This window comes from Styela clava, chromosome 15 (genome assembly GCF_964204865.1).
Source record: "Styela clava chromosome 15, kaStyClav1.hap1.2, whole genome shotgun sequence".
In the NCBI taxonomy this organism is placed as follows: Eukaryota; Metazoa; Chordata; class Ascidiacea; order Stolidobranchia; family Styelidae; genus Styela; species Styela clava.
The window spans coordinates 15,499,914-15,520,337 of NC_135264.1; the positions used below are offsets into that span (position 1 = coordinate 15,499,914).

At 38.3% G+C, this 20,424-nt stretch overlaps 4 long non-coding RNA genes across 4 annotated transcripts in view; 2 read left to right on the forward strand and 2 right to left on the reverse strand.

Annotated features, from left to right (window-relative positions):
* Positions 1-250: 250 nt before the first annotated feature.
* On the reverse strand, positions 251-1,295 carry LOC144432369 (uncharacterized). The gene is made up of 3 exons (XR_013480558.1): positions 1,163-1,295; positions 969-1,081; positions 251-428 (listed from the first exon to the last, which is right to left on the reverse strand). It is a non-coding gene; the product is annotated as an uncharacterized LOC144432369 (long non-coding RNA).
* A 4,872-nt stretch (positions 1,296-6,167) lies between these two features.
* Positions 6,168-20,424, forward strand: part of LOC144411889 (uncharacterized) — a 103,571-nt gene continuing 89,314 nt past the window's right edge. The window contains exon 1 of the long non-coding RNA XR_013468986.1: positions 6,168-6,200. This is a non-coding gene — a long non-coding RNA (uncharacterized LOC144411889). The remainder of the gene's footprint in view (positions 6,201-20,424) is intronic.
* LOC120334673 (uncharacterized) lies at positions 7,307-10,771 on the forward strand. The gene is made up of 4 exons (XR_005568538.2): positions 7,307-7,517; positions 7,853-7,990; positions 10,196-10,248; positions 10,637-10,771. It is a non-coding gene; the product is annotated as an uncharacterized LOC120334673 (long non-coding RNA).
* Positions 13,702-14,900, reverse strand: LOC120334680 (uncharacterized). Its single transcript, XR_005568542.2, has 3 exons — positions 14,684-14,900; positions 14,010-14,062; positions 13,702-13,826 (listed from the first exon to the last, which is right to left on the reverse strand). It is a non-coding gene; the product is annotated as an uncharacterized LOC120334680 (long non-coding RNA).

A 20,424-nucleotide genomic window follows, 5' to 3' on the forward strand; every position in this document is an offset into this window, starting at 1 on the left:
TTTTTTCATTTACTTGCTGCTTTTGGGTCTTTAATTGCAATTTCCTAAATTATCTATCCTTAGTAACAGTTGTTAGTTTCAAATTTCGGCAAAATCTCGCGGTACTCGCCGTCGATAAAATCCCGATCATTTTTAATAGATATCACAGTATTGGGCGCAAGGGCGTGCCGGACTTTCTGCTGCCCAAGGCGAGTTTCTAACAATTATGCCCTTTGTACCCAATTTCAAAAATAATACGAGGAGAAAAATATGTTATATTATATTGTTCCTGGAATATTATAGATGTTGTTGTACAAGAGAATGAACAAATGAAATTTCAAGTAAGACTGAAATGTTTGAATAATTATTATTTATATTATCCAACTACGTAGAATTATATTCTTGATCGATGATATATCTTACGTAGTGATGAATCATCCCTACAGTGGCTGAAAATAAAAATGAAAGAAGAACTAAAGTACGAGATATATCAGAGAAAGGAACGCTTATTTTGTTTTTTGGTGAAGGGAAGTAAACAAAATTATTTGTTATTAATAGGATCATTGAGGTGTATGGTTTTGAAAACCCACCACGAGATTTCAACTCAATTTTTTCATCCGGGAATGATGTTATTAAAATTCCGAGATTTCAAGAAACAATCCAATATTTAAGCGATATTATTTCCAAGTAATCTATTTTTGATAATTTGTTCAATACAAGATGGCAGCTTTGTCATGATGGTAAACCAGCGCCGTATTCATTTTCAAGTCTGAAAATGATAGTGAATCAGGTTCTATAGGCTTCCTTTATACGTTGACTGTCGAATTTAAAAAGGAAAACTTTGTAAACTTTTTTCGGTCACATATAATTTCGAAAATTACCGATATCGTAAGAGCACAAGATTTACCTTTTATGATATTACACAAAAATAGAATCCGACAATAACAGTGACGAAATGATTCGAGCAAATTGAAATAGACTGCACTTACTCAGCAATTTGAGTTACCGTTCGGTTGACCGTTTCCACACGGTGGAGCGTGATCATCTACACATTCATCATTCCAGTTGCATACCTGAGAATACTGACACGCCGGATCGCACACTAAAAGTAACCGAATAGAAACAGGTTAGATTTTAGAAATGTTTGAATATAAACGTTTGAGCATCGTTCTCATGTACTCACCAGCATCTACGTGGAGTATCATCACTGAAGTAACAGCCAACATCAGGGTCAATATCAAGATTTTGTTCATCATTTTGACTTTGGATGAAGTTTTTTTGTAACAATACATGTTTATCTAAAACTTTTTACTGAAAAATGAAACAAATAAATATACAGACAAATAAATTGTTGTTCTGAAACAAAATATTACGATTCTTTTTGACCTATGGACCATACAGTTTTAAAGGTAGATTTCGTAGACGTGGAGCGTCACAAGATTGTTCCAATGTATATTTTTGCGCGGGATTTTTGTCCAAGAGTTTTAAAATTCTCTGCTGCATGGCTTAATGACTTAACAAAAGCACGTACTTTCGAAGTTATTGTTTTCCTATTTTATCCCGGGAGGAAGCGTATCAAACATAATAAACATATGACTACGAAAAATATACGTCCCGCATATTTACCAGTAGCAGTAATCAATTTCTTTTGGCTGAATAAGTCCTATCTTCAGTGGCGGCGCGTGGTCATTTTGACAACCGGGGCAAGCTACTGCGGGACCAAGTCACCCCCATCTACGGGGACAGGATGAGCGCTTTAAGTTCTCCCATCATTTTATGAGTATAAAAACCATTCCATCGGTAACAACCAATCGGCAAAAGCGACAATTTTTAACGATAAGAAAGTGTCTTTAAAACCGGTCCAAGTCAAGGGATTAATAAATATAGACATAGTTTATTTTGAAACCTCTTTCAAAAGGAAAGGCAATATTTACCCAGATAAATACAATGACATATTAACAGAAACTTCGGGAAAGCAGACAAAACCTAAAATAAGGTTTAAAACGTTACTATGAAGAAAGGAAAGCTAATGCAAAGATAAGGACATGCGTCGCTCACTCATAGATATATATGCTGCTAGACTTCTACTGCTTGAACATATATGCAACACGCCGCGGTTTCTTGGAAGCAAAATGCTCAATTACGCGCTGATTAAAGTTATGCATCCCAGAAATAACGTCTCTGTGAATGGATAAAACAGCCAAGGAATTTAATCTATCTTGCTTCATTGTGTTTCTGAGATACGTTTTAATACGCTTCAGCGTGCTGAATGTTCGCTCTGCGTCGGCGGAAGAAATAGGCGTCGTCAAAATGATCTCCAGAAGTTTTGCAGACGCCGCAAAGGTAGTTACTAGAGTGTTATCTATGAGGAACCCATAGAGCGCACAAGTTGATATGATGTTCAAAAACGTTTGATTGGTGTATATACATCGTAATTCATTTTCCAATTTACCCACCCTAGAGTGTTATCTATGAGGAACCCATAGAGCGCACAAGTTGATATGATGTTCGAAAACGATTGATTGGTGTATATACATCGCAATTCATTTTCCAATTTACCCACGTTTATCATGGGGTAAAATTTGGAGACAGTAGCCAACAAATGGATGGGAAATTGACGTGCAAATTTTGAAAAATTTTTGGGGTTCATCAAAGAGAACGCGGCAAGGTGTTCAGTGCGCAGACGATCGCCTATTTGATTCACCAGAATGTCACAGCATTCCTTTGCAGACAAAATCAAACGCTGCGTTGTTTGCCCGCGGCGTAAAGAAGCACTCCATGTGTCGTCGTATTTTATTGTTTCTCGGATACGAGATACAGCATCGCAGAAGTCTGAAATACACGACTGCACAGACGCTCCATCTATTAGCCTTGACTGCAAATCTGCAATGCGCCGTATAATACATCCACGTGATAGAATATTGTGGAGAAAAAATGAAAACTCACCATCTTCTAGCAGACGCTTTAGACCTGCCGCCTCCCTCACAGAGCGTTCGTCCCAAACCGGAGAGCTCTGAATGCCATTGAAACACTCAATGAGCTCAGACCTAATTTCGGACACGCCCTGCACCACGCGTGATTGGAAGTTCCAACGTGTTGGTGCACAAGCTGGGAGACGGCGGCTACATATCTGGCGAAGGAGGTCAGAGCGCTTCGGCGAAACGGAAAAAAATGAAGAAAACCCCGAAACATTTGCAAAAAATATACTGACGAGAGGGGTATCAAGACACATATTTTTAATAACAAGGTTAAATTGGTGTGCATAACAATGTAAAAAATCCGCATGAGGAAAATCTTCTTTTATATAAACTTGAACACCATGTTTCGACCCACTCATGACTGCCGCGCCGTCATAAGTTTGAGCTATCAATTTTGACTTCGCGTTGTAAGGCTGTAACACTTCTTTCAGTACAGCCGATATCCCGCAAGCTGTGCGATTAACGATTGGTACAAAGCTGTGAAATCTCTCGGTAGGTTTACCATCTTTCACAAACCGAAAAATCACAGCCAGTTGGGAAACGCACGTGATGTCAGTTGTCTCGTCAGACTGAATCGAAATTAACTGGCAATTTTCAATTTCCAGAGCCAAATGTTGTAAATAAATTTTATACATTGAGTCGAGCAAATCATTTTGGATATCCTTAGATGTCCCTTTCGAAACAGTTGCGGCATCAAGATGATCTCTCAATACTGTATCTAGGGATGCGGTGTATTCCACCATATCCAAAAATACCCCTCTATTAGAAGAGCCAGCCCGTTCCTCGTGCCCACGGAGGGACAGCTCGTGACAACCAATGAACCTCAAAACATCTATCAATCGACCGAGAACATGGCGGTTTTTTTCGACGTTTTGGTTGTGCCGACGAATAGAAACCGCGCGTCCTTCATCCAACTGTGCTGCAATATTAACATTTCCGAATGTTCGGTATTTTACTGCATTGTCCAGATGCTCCATAGAAGATTGATGATCCCTGGCACGCTCGGAAAGATGTTTAAAGATCTCTAAAACCAAATTTACACCAACGTGAGTCACGGGCGGTAGCAAAAAGTAGGCAATAAAAACAAAAAAGTGCATTTTTGTCCTCGCTGTAACACAAACATTCGTGTTTTTTATACCAAGTTTCTGCGCAGAATGTACGCTGACGCTTTCCTCCGTCATGGGATTGTTCCAGTGAACAATTTTTTGGTTGATAAGGCCCAAGACGTTGTACCTCTAATTTTTGTTCCAGCGGCAGCTGCGAAAACGGAGTGCGAAGTAGTGCATTAACCTTATTCATTATGAGGTATAAGGCTAAGAAATGCGAAGCCGGAAAGAAGTGAGGAGCTCAAAAGGAATGTGGAAAATCGAAAGCAAATGGACTAAAGGTCTCTAACTGATTCAAATAGCGAAACAAGCGACAAAAACGAAGGCGAGGAAACTATCAACTCTTCAAGCAACCAATGAACGAGAAGGAATGCGTGAATATGTCAACACGTTGTTGTAAGAAACGTCGGCATTGTGTCGTCATAATTTCGGGGCTAGCCCCGATCGGCCCCGATGATTTAGTAAAAGAAACAGAAAACAAACGAGACGAACGCGGCGAGTGGAAGACAAAAGAGAGAATACGATATACAATGAGCAACCGGGGCAAAATCGGCGTCGCCCCGTCGACGTTCGGCGAAGGCTTTGCGAGCGAAAAATGAACCATGTCGGGAGAATATGGCTAGTGTAGACAGTCTGTGCAACCGATATTGAGGTATTCTTCGAATATTTTTTATTATACCGAAAAAACAACCGGGGCATTGCCCCGGTTGGCCCTATTGACGCGCCGCCACTGCCTATCCTGCAATCCTCTCCCGCGCAATTCGAACCAGACGAGGCGTCGCCGCCCTAGGGAGTATGCAAGAAGTGCCCACAGGCAAGATGAAAAGCCTTCATAAAAAGCCACGTGAAATCCGAAAACGACCGGCGTGAATCAACCTGACATTGTGAAATTCACGGAATTCAATTGGTGGTGCGAAGTTAGGTATATTGCTAACGCCTAACACGACGCGCCATAGGTTTTTACGCATCTTAAATCGCGGCCAGGCCTTCCACTGAACCTTTGCTAGTATGTTGCCCGAGCAATTCACGAGGAATGAAGCTCGTTCGACAACTCGCCCGTATTGAACTTCATGTTGTGGTTATTTATGCCTCTTCAATATGAATGAATAAACAAAAAACCTAACGTGACAGCAGAAAACATCACGTTAGGTACAGAAAGAAATCAATATGCTGTCAGTGAAACACTACAGCGAATTTCTATTCAAGAAACCTTTGCAGCTGGAGCGGTTCGATTGTTTTCATATCATAAGCAAGGCTATGCCGGTGTAGGCAATTTCTCACTTGTACTACAATCCAAATGGAGAAAGGGCAAAACGTTGGGTAGCAGGATATGCGATCGGAATAAAATTTCTACTAGGTGAGCTCAATTTGTCCTATGTGAGCTCAAACTTAGATACATAAGGCTTGGGCAAGAAATAGACACACGAAAAATACCCGGGTGCATTGAAGTGCACTTACATCTCCTTCAATGTTATTGAATATGTGACGACCCTTGTTTTATCTTTTAAATGTTGTCATGTGATAATATTGCTATATTTTGTATTTTAACACTGAGGGCGCTTTGACACTGTCGATTTGTTTTTTTGGTATCCTGTTAGCCTATGCTGTGGTTTGCAGCAGTGCAGTTGTGATTGTTTCAGTTAGATTTTGAGTGTTTAAGAGTATTTTATATCTGCAAAAGTGCCTCTAAGTCTCAAGTAGGTTATCAAAGATGTTTACTCTTGGTTTTATGACTATTAGATTGGGATTGTTAGATATTTTGATGCTAGACAGTAGGATGATATTATGGTTTTAGTACCGGTACAGTGCAATTACAGTTGTTTTGGCGTTGTATTTTTAGTTTATTCATGAAATTGGCTATCAACAGTGCTGTTCAAATCTTGTGCACCTGTGGAATTGTTTGTGGTTTTTTTAAAGTGCCCGTCATGGGTTATTCTCAGCCTATTTTGCAAATTGTAAGTAGCTGGTTTAGTGTACCGTATTATAGGGATTATTCTGGCTGCTATTGAAAGTTGTCTTTGATTTCAGGGTCCGTCTCTAATTTTTATTGTTTTCTCATATTGTACTGCCTGGTATTTGTTATTTTCATTGTATGCTTTTCGTTTCATTGATTTCATTGGAGTATTTGGTTGTATTAAGATTGTAATTAATAAATAGAACAAAATAGTATAAATTGAAGTGAATATTGGGAGGAAACTTGACGTCAGATCATATTGGAAGATATTCTGAACTTGGATAATTATTACATAGACTGCCGGTACGCTACAAATACAAAACATTTTTGCTCGAGTTTCCCTTCACTGTGAAAGGCATTTTTTTAATGTCTTCCCTCCAATTTTATGTTCGTATCCAGTGTTTTTAAGTTTGGTTAACCGATAAACATCTGACTGACTGACTAAACAGCTGGATTGAGTACAGTAGCGTCCGCGCTAGATCTGAAGTTCTCGCTAAAAACGTACGCGCGAGTTCTCCATCCTTCACTCAGCCGAGTAACTCTTTTTCCCGCAATCTATCATTTTCAGCAAAAACTGACGGGGTTGCAAATGTCCTGGATTCAGTTTAAGTGCGCAAAGATAACGGTACCCTATAGATTTTATCCACCAAATTAACATAAAAGTTAATGAAGACCAGCAAATGACTTTTAGACTTCTAGAACTCACATTATACTCCACTTCATATAGATATCTATCTGTATATGGCCCAGCGGTTCCAAGGGGGGATGGGAGTCGTCCACGGAGCAATTGGAGGGGTCCACAATGCTAGACGCAAAAATTATTTTACTTTTGTATTCAATAATGTTGTAGAAGATGTAGGTTTGAGCTCACACGGTAGAACTTCTATTTCGCTCAGATATTCTGCTACCCAACGTTTTGCCCTTCCTCTATTTTCATTACAATATAAGTGAGAAATTGTCCGAATCGTGGTCAGCCGCGAGCTTTGCTTGTGATAATGAAACAATCGCATAGGCCATAGAACCTTCCAACGGCAAACGCCGCATAATGAAAGTTCGCGGTAGCGCTACTCTGTCTCCATATTGATTTCTTTCTGTAATCAACGTGATGTCTGCTGCTGTCACGACAGGATTTTTTTTATACTGAAAATGCATGAATATTCGCAGCAGGAAGCCCAATTTAATTGAGAAGGTTCAATTGGACGAGTGGTCGCGATTTAAAATGCGCAAAAATCACTGGCGCGTCGTGTTGAGCGTTAGTAATATATATACTTACCTTCGCGCCGCCAATCGAATTCCGTGATTACTAAACTTTTCGCAATGTCAGGTTGATTCACACCGGTCGTTTTCGGAGTTCACGTGGCCTTCTTATGGAGGCTATTTAAATGCGACGCCACGCCTGGTTCAAATTTCGCGGGAGAGGATTGCAGGATAGGACGCGTATTCTCTGTTGATCAGTGGCGAGTTTCTCATTCAGTCAGAAGAAATTGATAATTGTTACAGGTAAATAGGTGGGACGTATATGGTTCGTATTCATATGTTTGCCGTTTTCGGCAAACCCCTCCCGGGGTAAAAAAAAAAGAGAACAATAACTTCGAAAGTACGTGCTCTTGTTAAGTCATATGCTGCAGAAAATTTTAAAAATCGAAATAAAAAAGGCAGCGCAAAAAATATACATGCATGAAAGGTGGAACAATCTAGTAAATAAACTAAGTATCGCTCTACGAAATCTACCTTCAAATGCGCCAGCATTTAAAAAGCGCATGGTCCATGGGTCAAAGAGAGATCGTTATTTTTCGTTCTTTAAAATAACCTGCCTGTTTCATTTTTTGGTAAAGGTTTTAGATAGACTTGTCTCGTGTCAAAAAACTTCCAAGTCAAAATGATGAACAAAATATTGGCTCTGTTTCTGGTGTTGGCTGTTGCTTCAATAATGATACTCAACGTAGAGGGCGCAGGGTGGTTTCTAGGTCAAGGTAGGTATATAATCAGGAAGCGATACTCAAACGTATATTTTCGAATGTGGTGCAGAGTAAATCGATTTGAGACGAGGCAAAACATGAAAGTAATTGCCTTGTACAAAAAATGATTCAATTGGTCCAAGACTTTGAGGACAAAGCTCCATTATTCTACGTTTTGCTCATTGCTTTCTAAAAGATAAGTAAAGCTGGAACCATATTCTAAATTCTCAGAGTCGAAACAACCAAACCTGTTTCAAGCATCCCAAAACTCCAACGCAGGAAATATGATTTTCAAACAGAATCACAAAATACTTTGCTACCAAATACTATTAATTTTGTAGTCAAAATTGCGTTACCCTGGAGACGATTAGGTTAGGCCAGGGGTCACCAAACTACGGCCCGCGGGCCGGATCCGGCCCGCGGCGTCCTTTTATCCGGCCCGCAATAACACGCAAAAATTGCTAAATATTTTTCCAAGGGAGATTTCCCCGTGCATCGTCTTCCTTGTTTAATTCGTAACATTGACCAATCAGCAAGATGCAAAAACGTGACGTATTAATAGGTCTTTTCGCTTCCGCTCAGACACTTTTTTCACACTGATAGATTTTCAGTCGTGGTTGTAAACAATATTTCGTTTTTGCGACTTTAAATGCTATTCGTTAGTTTTTGGTTGTGATTCGGAAATTTAAGTATGAATCAAATAAGTCAATCATCATTTGCGTCCTTAGGAGTTGTAGTTTTAATAGTAGTAAGGAAAAATTAGTCTAGGAATAGCTGTGACATAATAGGCTAAAATTCTCTACCGGTACGCAACGTTTTCTGAGAAAAATGCACTTGTAAACTCGTAGCGCGTGCTTTCGACGAAACTGTTTACGTTTCTTGTGCTAAAATAAACATCGAATGTGCATTTTGCGCTAACAGTACTGTAATCCCTCGCGAACTGCTCCAATTTCACAAGTCACACTAACTCCGATATAAATAAAAACTGCGTCAGTGGATAGATCCGAGTGAAAATAGAAAACAATACCAAGTTTATAAAAAACGGTCAAGAAATAACGGAAATATCGGAACTTTAGTACCACCCGACAGGCCAATTTTTTCCATGAGGATTGTATTACTTTTTGATAAGAATTGTAATAAATAGGAAAAAAGAACACATATCATTCACTAATATTTCGATGTGCGTCACATCTATGGAATATTGAGACTATTTCTGGATTTTATTCTGGCAACGGTCATTGACACCGCCGAAAGATCGTCACAAATAAACGCTGGAGTTTTTGTGCATGATAGTTTGACAGTGGTTCACTGTGAGTACTATTTCACGATGTTCTGATTGTGCAAACTTCATAAAAATTGGTAAGTATCAAATTAGGAAAGAAATTCACACGTACATATAAAAGTTATTGGTGTCCATAGACAATATCATTAATTTGCACTACATATAACTGGAGCGTAATTTTTAAAAGCGTCGAATGTTGGGAAATTTATGCGCTAATGAAAAAAATCAAATACCGGATAATAGATGTTTATTTTATCTAAATTATGTCAAAATTTCATGGAATTGTAAGCTACAGCAAGCAGTCCGTAGTCGTTTTTATGAGCGGGTTTTCTAACACTGCATAACGGTACTTAGCAGACATGATGCGTACATTTTTTGGCGCGAAAAAGCGGATTTTGAAAATTCCTAATTCACGACAGAAACGTTTTGATACCAGCTAAACTCAGGATAGTTGTTTAGATATTGAAATCTTTCATATTTGTTTTCCTAGGATGTTCCTGATTGCGATATAGATAGAATTTGAATCAAGTCTTCAGAAATGTAGAAGATATATTGTTGAATGGATTTCCCAACTTTTGTGAATTTATTATATTGCATTGACAAGAATATTCATCCGGCCCGTTTCAACACAGTTTGAGTCATACCCGGCCCGCGGTCAAAAAAGTTTGGTGACCCCTGGGTTAGGCGTTGGGGCATAAAATATGTTTGTGTAAATGAGCCCAATACGATCCATTATCTATTACAAATGGATTCTTACCAGGCAACCTACCAAATCCTCTTTATTCATTCTTGTCACGTATTTCGGAGAATGCGGTCTAGACAGAAACTCGAGGCAAGGCAATACTTATGAAACAAGTATAAATCCATGTTTCATTATTACGTGTTTATTCTAAAACAGACATTTTTTTATTTGATCTGATTCTATTCTGTTATTTTAGACTGCTCTCCGGAATGTGAGCGCAATGAAATATGCATTCAAGGAAGTTGTCTGGTAAGTACCGTTCATTTCATTTTTCAGAGCCCCCTGTGAGTAGGCTATAAGGGTATATAAATCTTAACATGAGGTTTTATGGCCAGTCTTTCTCTATCAGCAATCTAGTCATACCTCAGAGGGGGCATGACCGAAATAAACGCAACCCAGGCACTTCAGAAGTATGTGTACCAATATGGAGGTAACTAATTTTGTTCGCCTACTTTACATCAATTTGTGTAAAAGGACGAAAGCCTATGGGCAGGAGGTATATTCACTTGGCTAACACAGACAGTCCCCGAATTCGTAATAGAACTGAAATAAGGAAAATCTGAATGAAATTAGGGCCTAACTCTAACATGGTACACATATTACTGGATAACCCAATTTGATTACCTTCATTTTTAAGCAACAGCAGAAATCGGACGAGGACTCAGCATTATGGAAAAGGGATTAATATTATCAAACATTATGATCAAGAACATACTTCTACATATTAAAATGACTATAAACGTTGTATCATAAATAAATGTAACTCATGAAAGCATGTGTTTTTTTTCTCTCCATATTGTGATGAATTATTCTCATATGAAAGTTCATTAGGATATAAAGCATACTTAGAAAGCAGAATGCAGCGTATGTAAATGCTGATTAGGAAAACTGAACATGTGACAGATTGCCTGGCTATAGCACAGAGCCTCTGGCGCGTCCTGTTGAGCGTTAGAAATATACTTTCCTTTGCACCGCCAATAGAATTTCATGCTTATTGAACTTTTTGCAATGTCAGGTTGATTTGGCATGTGACAAATTGCCTGACCTTAGCACAGAGCATAAACAGGATCGAAAGGTCTAAGCCAGTGATTCCCAAAGTTGATTGACTGCGGGCCAAAATTAGAAGCTGAAGGATATTCGCGGTCCAGGGGAGGGAGCGCTCGCAAGGGCCCGATACCGGTATATAATTAAGATACCGAATGGTTGAGAACCCCAACTAAGTTGTAACGAATATACAAGTGCCTAACCGTGGGATAATGGCGTAACAATTGGCAGAATCTAGAACACAAAAGGAAAAATCCTGAAGTGTTAAACTAGTTTATTCAATTCGGCGAGCCACATTAAATCATTACGCTGGTCGCACTCGTCCCGCGGTTTGGGGACCACTGCTTTATAGTGTCAGTCGCTCTCGACACTTTAGTATTCGCCAGTAGCTTCGCTAAGAAAAATTCTTTTCAATTTCTGAGTGACTTTTCGTCACCTTGCTTCTAGCAAATAGTCCTGAAAAAAATCCTAAACTGCGTTCCACTGAAGCTTTGCAATTCGGTTGTCCGTGATGCCAATCAGCTTCGTTCGCGATGTTGCACTGAATTGAGATATCTGCTGCCGGTATTTATGAGTTTTTAATATCGAAACAAATTAACCAATCGTATTTCAGCAGTTAGTTAGACGTTTTAACAACATCCTGCATTTAGCGTTGCAAGAATTAGAATTCGGGAAATTCATGCCAGACTGTCACAAAAGTGACATCATTTTGCTCTCAGTCTGCTTCTCAAATATTCAGAAAACAAACGGAAATAATCAATGTTTTGGAACGTGTGTTGCAACCGCACGATACCAGGCTCACACTGCAAACCATGTGCAGCATTACCTTAGAACTTGCTGTATGACGAGTTTCACTCGAGGCCAGAGCTAATAAAAGATGGAAGTTTTTCTTAGCTTAAAAGTTGTTGTATTTATTGACCCCAACACCAACAACTGAATTTAATACAACTGAAGTATGTGTCTATTATATTTCAACCAATACTGTTCGAGTAATAACTTAATGAGACTTTTCCAGAGTTTTTTCAATTCAAGTTTAGGCATCTCTTTAATATTTCCGTCATTCGGAATCGAAATAGCAGACTATGTCACGTGCGTTCTTCAAGGCGTCTGTATTTGCGGTTTCTAGTGTCGGGTTACTGTTTTTAATAAATAACCAATAAAAAAAAACTCTGATTGAACATAAAAGCCATAGTAAACTAACAGTGACAAGTCCAAATTTCCGAATCGGACTAAAAATAATCTATTTGACTAAGCCTTCCGAGATGACAATGGATCTTACGCTCAGCTCAGCAACGACTTCCTTGTTTATGTTCGTAAGCATGAACAAGAGAGCTCTGCTCAAATATATGGACACGTCACACGGTGTCGCTATCTTTTTATTCTGACACATAAAAAACGAATCTCTTGAAGTCCACAGAAATTGTTGAAATAAGTAAAAGTAATAGCCTTCTGGCAAAAAAATCAATCTCTAACCACTGGAAATTTCAAAGCAATTAGTCTAGTATTCGAAGAGAAAAGCGATTTTATCATGACGAAGAAGAAGAATATGAACAAGAACAACAACATAATATTGAAACGATCGTTATGTACACTGAAATGTCCAATAACATCCACAGTAAACTAACAGTGACAAGTCCAAATTTCCGAATGGAACTAAAAATAATCTATTTGACTAACCCTTCCGAGATGACAATGGATCTTACGCTCAGCTCAGCAACGACTTCCTTGTTTATGTTCGTAACAATGAACAATCAGTCATAACTAAACGGTGACGCAACAATTAGAATTTTAGCTTCAATCAGACGCTCATATTTTTAAGGATGGTTGTAAACATTGACTCATTTTTTTTCTTTTTTGATGCTAATTGCCAGTTCCAAAATAAGCAATGGGGGGAATTTGACGAAAAAGGGTGAGAACCACTTGACTACAGTCAGTGTTTCGACAATGGCTGCATAGGCGCACAGGGCTGAGGAAATTGACAGTGTTCTTTTTGAATGAATCTGATATTGTGCGATTACGATACGTCCGTCTGACTCTGAAAGAACACTAGGATCAATGATATTTACCCCTTTTAACGTCTGGCAAGAATTTCTCAAATTCCAATTTCCGGAATACATGAGAATCAGAATTCCTGAAGATTACATGTGCACTTTTACCAGCGGATGCCAGGTAGGCCTACTTGTTTTCGAACATCGAATTCAGCAAAAGATTATCTCTCAGACAGTGATGGGCTTTAAAGTTTTAAGAACGGGTTCATTGTATCGAACTCACCAACAACGGGTTCTCTCATTTCAGAAAAGATATGTGAATCTCTAGGAACTCTGCACTAACATTAGGCCAGAATTAGGCCATGATTTTATTTCCGAGTTCGGGGAATATTTGCGTTAGCCAAGTGAGTATAGGTTCCAGTCTCTTTTTAAAACTTAATGTAAAAATAGGCGAACAAAATTTGTTCTCTCCATATTGGTAGACACACGTCTGGAGCGCCCTTAAGCTATTCGAGACTGCCTTGGCTGGAGTCCGGCAATTCGCTTCTTCAATTTTTCTACTTCTAATCTGTTCTATGTTTCTTTTTCAATTAGGCAAATTAATAACTTTCACGTATACTGTATTTAAACCTTCTAATTCCCCACAATCCGTTGAAATGAAAACAAATCATAAATTCACCAATTTGCATTTATTTATTTAATATGTTGAAATAAATTCTTGATTATGATGTCTGATAATAATAATTCTTTTCCCATAATGCAGAGTCAACATCATCCTCCCCACTCTTGCGGTTACTAAAAAATTAGGGTAACTTGAATGAAATTTTATTGTTTGTTTTGGCTCATGCCTTCTCTCAGTTACTAGAGTTCATTTTAGTCACCGAAAAATGCCTCTTTTCATAGTATTTACATATCTTTATACTCCACCAAAATTAAGTCCCACAATAACAGGAACCACGCAAAATGAACGGCACTTACTTGACAACTTCCTTGAATGCATTTTTGAGGGTATTCACATTCCTTAATGCAGTCTGGAAATGAGTGAATAGAATCAGATCAAACAAAATAATCTGTCTTAAAATATTTAACATAGAATAATGTAACGTGATTTATATTTGAAGTCAATTTATGTTTGTTTTGTAAGGCTTTACCAGAATTGCCTTGAGTCTAGACCGCATCCACCGAAATACGTGGCAAGAATGACTGAAGAGGATGTGGAAGGTCGCCTGTTAGTTCTTCATTTGTAATAGATTAGGGCTCGTATTGAGCTTATTTACACAACAATTTCTCGATGTGGAAGGCCCAGGATGTCGATAATAAGATTTATCCTGCCTCCGGTCTACCGAAATATTTTATGCTCCAACTTGATGCTCTCGTTTACGAGGTAACGCAATTTTGACTACAAAATTTGTAGTATTCTACTCAGAAAATTTAGAATATGGTTTTAACTTCTCTTCTAGAAAACCATGAGCACAACGTAGAATTACGGAGCTTTTGGACCAATTTCGGAGTGTTGGACCAGTCGAACCCTTTTTTGTAGAAGGCTATTACTTTCATATTCAATCTAGCCTTTGCTTAATCTTTAATAGATTTTCTCTGCACCACGTTCGGAAATATACGTTTGGGTATCGCCCTCCTGATTATATACCTACCTAGACGCCCCACTATGCTGAGGATCATCATTAAAGCAACAGCCAACACCAGAAACAGAGCCAATATTTTGTTTATCATTTTGGTTTGGAATGCAGTTCTTTGACACGAGACAAGTCTATCTAAAATATTTTTATCAAAATATGGAACAGACAGATTATTGTTAAGAAATAAAATATAACGATTCTTCTTGGCATATGAACCATACGCTTTTCACTTCTGGCGCATTTAAAGGTGAGTTTCGTGGAGCTTTACATATTTTATTCACCAGATTGTTCCTCCTTTCATGCATGTATATATTTGCGCTTCATTCAGATTTTTTAAATTTTCCGCATCATGGTTAGAGCTTGGGCATTTCCGAATACTTGGGAGATGAATAATTGTATGCGACTTTTTTATTGTAATTGGCCCTGTCAACTAACTCTCGACACTTTAATATTCACCAGTAGCTTTGCTGAAAAAAATTCTTTTCAATTTCTGATTGACTTTTCGTCTCCTTGCTTCTAGCAAATATTCCTGAAAAAAATCCTAAACCGCGCTCCACTGAAGCTTTGCAATTCGTTTGTCTGTGAAGCCGATGCCTATCAGCTTCGTTCGCGATGTTGCACTGAATTAAGATATCTTCTGCCGGTATTTATGAGTTTTTAATATCGAAACAAATTAACCAATCGTATTTCAGCAGTTAGTTAGACGTTTTAACAACATCCTGCATTTAGCGTTGCAAGAATTAGAATTCGGGAAATTCATGCCAGACTGTCACAAAAGTAAACATCGTTTTGCTCTCAGTCTGCTTCTCAAGTCTTCGGAAAACAAACGGAAATAATCAATATTTTAGAACGTGTGTTGCAACCGCACGATACCAGGCTCACACTGCATACCATGTGCAGCATTACCTCAGAACTTGCTGTATGACGACTTTCACTCGACGTCACAGCTAATAAAGGATGGAAGTTTTTCTTAGCTGAAAAGTTGTTGTTATATTACTGACCGCAACATTAATTTCAATATCACTGAAGTAATTTTCCAAATTTCCCGTGTAATATATTTTAACCAATACCGTCCGAGGATTACCTTTTCGTCGAAGTTTTTCAATTCCAGTTTAGGCATTTCTTTAGTATTTCCGCCATCTAGAGTCGAAAAAGCAGACTATGTCACGTGCGTTCTTTAGTTAGTCTGTATTTGCTATTTGGAGTGTCGGGATGCTGTTTTCAATAAATAATCAAAATCTCTGATTTAAATCTCTGATTTAACAGCCACAGTAAACTAATAGTTACAATTATTATTCGAAGTCCAAATTTCCGAATGAAACTAAAAATATCGATTTCACTAAGCATTCTGAGCTGACAATGGACGTTACCCTCAGCAACGACTTCTCTGTTTATGTTCGTAACAATGAACAATCCGTCATAACTAAACGGTGACGCAACAATTAGATTTTGAGCCGACAATTACCTATTTTTATGACCTTTGACCGATGCTGCCAGTAACGTTTTCCCTCGTTTTTGAGGGGACGCTCGCTCCACCGCGCCTTTCAAGAATTCGTCGTTCACTTTCTCACCTGTCGTACTGTACTTTCTTCGTAGAGTGCGCTGTATAAAAGTGTTACTTCAACAGTATTTTTTATATTATAGAATAAATACAGACTTTATTAACGCTAAGCATTGTAACTGCTTCGTCCTGCACCGGTACCGCCAGATGACCAGACATCGTGTCAAATTTAGTCCTAGTCTATGGTGTACCTTAAAACTCAAACACTGGAATATTACGGCAAACTTACTCCAGTACAGTGTTGGGACTCAACGAAACAGCTGTCCCTCAGATTATCCACCACCCAACCACATGCAAATGTGAAGCAAAATCGCTATTTGCCAGTTTCAAAATATACATAAGGTGGAATTCAACGAAGAAGGTTGAGAACCACTGGACTGTCGTGTTTCGACAATGGCTGCATAGGCGCACAGGGCTGCAGGGAATTGACAGGTTTTGGATGAATCTAATGTTGTGCGATTGCGATACGTCCGTCTGGACTCTAAAGAACATTAGGAGCAGAACGATGTTTACACTCCCACACATTATGACTGGTATTTTTCAACGTCTGAATTTCTCAAATTCCAATTCGCGGAATAAGTGAGATTCCGAATCCATACAGACTATGTGTGCAATTATACCAGCGGGTGCCAGGTAAGTCTATTTGTTTACGGACATCGCTTCTCATCAAACAAGCCAAGGGTTTGTGAAGAGGTGTCGATCGACTAAAATCGTCAAAATAGCTCGCGATTGGTAACAAGGTAATACAAAAAAAAAAAGACGAATTAGTACTGAATATGCAATAAACTGCACAATCGCATACAAATGCCAATAAGCCCGATTTTTTTTGTTTTGCGAATTTTTAATGAAATCGCCACAAAAACTTGTATTTTTTATGTTCCATTCAAATTGTTAATTTAGTTATGCCATGGACCTTTCCCCGGGCATCGACTTCCTTGTTTACTTCGTGACATTAGCCAATTAGCAAGATGCAAAAAGTGACGTAACAATGCTACCTTTTCGCATCCGCTCAGACACTTTTTCACTCAGACAGATTTTCAAGCGTGGTCGTAAACATTACCTCGTTTTCGCGTTTTTGAACTCTATTCGTTAGTTTTCAGTTGTGTTTCGGAAACTTAAATATAGTGTAGAAATAGCTGTGATAGACTAAAGGTCTAAAATTCTTTACCGGTACTTTCAGAAAACAGATTGTTGTATGCGATGATTTATAATGATGGTTTGAAACACATACCCCATTTTACAGGCGCCTGCAATGAACCCCAGGTTGAGAACCCCTGGATTAGAGCAAGATGAAAAGACTACACTTACTCAACAACGTCCACATCACAGCGAGGGCACCCAATGGAGTCTAAAAATAACAGAATAGAATCAGCTTAAATCCCAAAATACATATGTACTGAGATACTGAAACGTGACTTCATAATTTTAGTCGTCTAATATTTCTTTCACCAGGTTTTCACAGCATTAAGATTGAAGTCTCATTTCAACAGGCTTTATCTACCTACATTGCGTTTCAGGAATGGATCAAGAGGTCGCTTTTTACACTCTGGTGAAGGATAGTATCGAGCAAGTTTACAATTTTTCAGAGGTCACGGAGTCGGTAATATTAGCTGACAGATTCTGAGCTATTAGAATATCCGACCATGCGTTCAGAGTCTGCAGTTTTTAACTACGAAATCAAATTCATGGCGTTAGTTAGCCATGAGAAATTGTCAATTTTTGTAGGTTAGTGCTCTATGAATGGTAGCTTTTACTGCAAAAGTACCAACTTTGGCTTCATATATATTATTGCTCTCCCATTTATTTAAACTTACCTCCTTCTACGTTGAGAATCATCATCAAAACAACAACCAACATCAGGAACAGCACCAAGATTTTGTTTATCATTTTTACTTAGGATGAAGTTTTTTGAGACAATACAAGGTTATCTAAAACTTTTTTCGACAAGATGAAACGAATAAATTTACAGACAGTTGAGTTGTTGTTGTTGACAAAGAGTTACTAGCTGTTCATGCTGACTAATTGACCATACGATTTCAAATTAGGTCGCATTTTTAACCTCGAAAGCCCGGTTGATCTCGTGCACTGACGGCTGAGTAGCGAGCCACTCACCATGCTGTGTATAATAAGTTAATCCTGAATAAAAAAGCAGCGCAAAAATATAGATGCATGAAAGATGGAACAATCTTGCGACAAATCTATGTATCGCTATGTGAAATATACTTTCAAATTCGCCAGAACTTGAAATCGAATTTTTGTTTATGACAATTACAATTCATCTGCTTGTATAACCTGTACATTTCTTTGTTTCATCTTTTCTTAAAAGTTTCAGATAAACTTGCTTTGTTTCAAAAACCTTCATCTCAAGTCAAAATGATGAACAAAATTTTGGTACTGACCCTGATGTTGGCTGTTGCTTCAGTGACGATACTCAACGTAGAGGCTGGTGAGTTTAATGTTCTCATATTCCACCCGGGCAGGAGGGTACCAAATATGGTCGAGATACGGATACGAACTATATCCGCATGTTTAAATGTAGTCAATAGCTTCAGGGTTTGTTGATGAAGGAAGCGTTTACTGACCAGCAGAGAATAGTCGCCTATAATAATAAGAAGAAGAAGAATCTCCCACGAAAACCAGATGAGCCGCCACCGTTAAATAGTGGTTCTTTGAAAAGAGCGCACTAAAACACTAGAAGGCATAATTAGTCAATTCGAATGACTTTCATTAGAAGAACACGTGAAATGTATAAAGGACCAGTGTGGCCCAATTTTTAACAAATAGAATAATTGCGGCATTCATTCAACGATGTAATAGCGAGCATATTGGAAGTACTCATCGCAACCCGTCAGACATTTTTGCTCTTTCAAAATTGCCAAGGGTTTCACTGAACTTCGCAATTGCCTTGTCCGAAAAGGCAAAACCCACCAGCTCAGTTCGAGATGCTGCTCTGAATCGAGTCTTCTGTTGCCGCCATTTATGCTTTTTTAGAATAAACATAAACTACAATCCTCTCACGTTTTGTGAAATAAAACAAGAATCAATATACCGACGGAGTAACTCTGCCGCGAATTAGATTTTTATAGCCCTCGCCCTATAGCTCGATGCAGTTTTGTTGACTCCAAAAAATGTATACCAGCAATTCGCAATCACAAACAAAAAGCATAGCACCTAGTTGGTGTAAGTATTATCTTACTAATACTTCAATTCGAATACGGAAAAGATGAAACGAAATATGTAATCGGAATAGAACTTGTTCGTGTTTGCATAAGTGCAAGTATTATGTGATACCATGAAATATGGAAAAACAGAATTGCGTCTTGCGCAAAATGTCAACTTTCTCTTCTTTGATTAAACGTTGCCACAATCAACAACAATCTGACAGTTTAATGTTATAGGAGTATACAGTCATAGGCCAACATGGCCTACAATGCGTTATCTGGAGTCTAAAAGATTGAATCCTTCGAATCGTATTGATTGAAATTTGAGTGATCCCGAAGAATGTGAACCAAGATGGCAGACACCGGAACGTAATATGTGAATCAGATTAGGGTTAGATCATAATTTCAGGTACAAATACTACGGGAGTCATTTGTCTAGTCCCTGAACCAGTGATAGAACCAAAATAAAATAAAAATTGAATATAAAATTATGACCTAACATGGTACACATACTACGTCCCGGTGTCCGCCATCTTGGTACGTCAATTTCGGGGTTACCAAATTTTAGAAAACTGCATACAAGGTTTAAATATCGTTTTTTGCTACACTATCGGTATCTTAAATTTTAATCTTAAATTTTATTATTTGTATCAATATTTGTGAAATCGATATTCTCATTTCTTCAATGTTCAGAAAGCGTTAGGTAGTCATACTACAGCAGGGGTGTGCAATCTTCAATACAGGAGGGCCAGATACAAATAACTGATTGAGCCGAAGGCCGCACCTTTATTTAACATCGGATTACTAGAAATAGTTGGGCACAATAATAGTTTCTATTTGTTATTGATTCTATGGTATTATTGTGGGTCCTTGCAGAAATGATGAGTTAGGACGCATAAATGTCTGAATAAAACTGCTATTCAAATTTATTGCCACACTAACTTTTAACGAATTTAGTGAGAAATTTGCAGCTGAATTCTTTTCCCGACTCATTTTTTCAAATTTGCCTTATTGGAAGTGCTGGCAATCCGAAG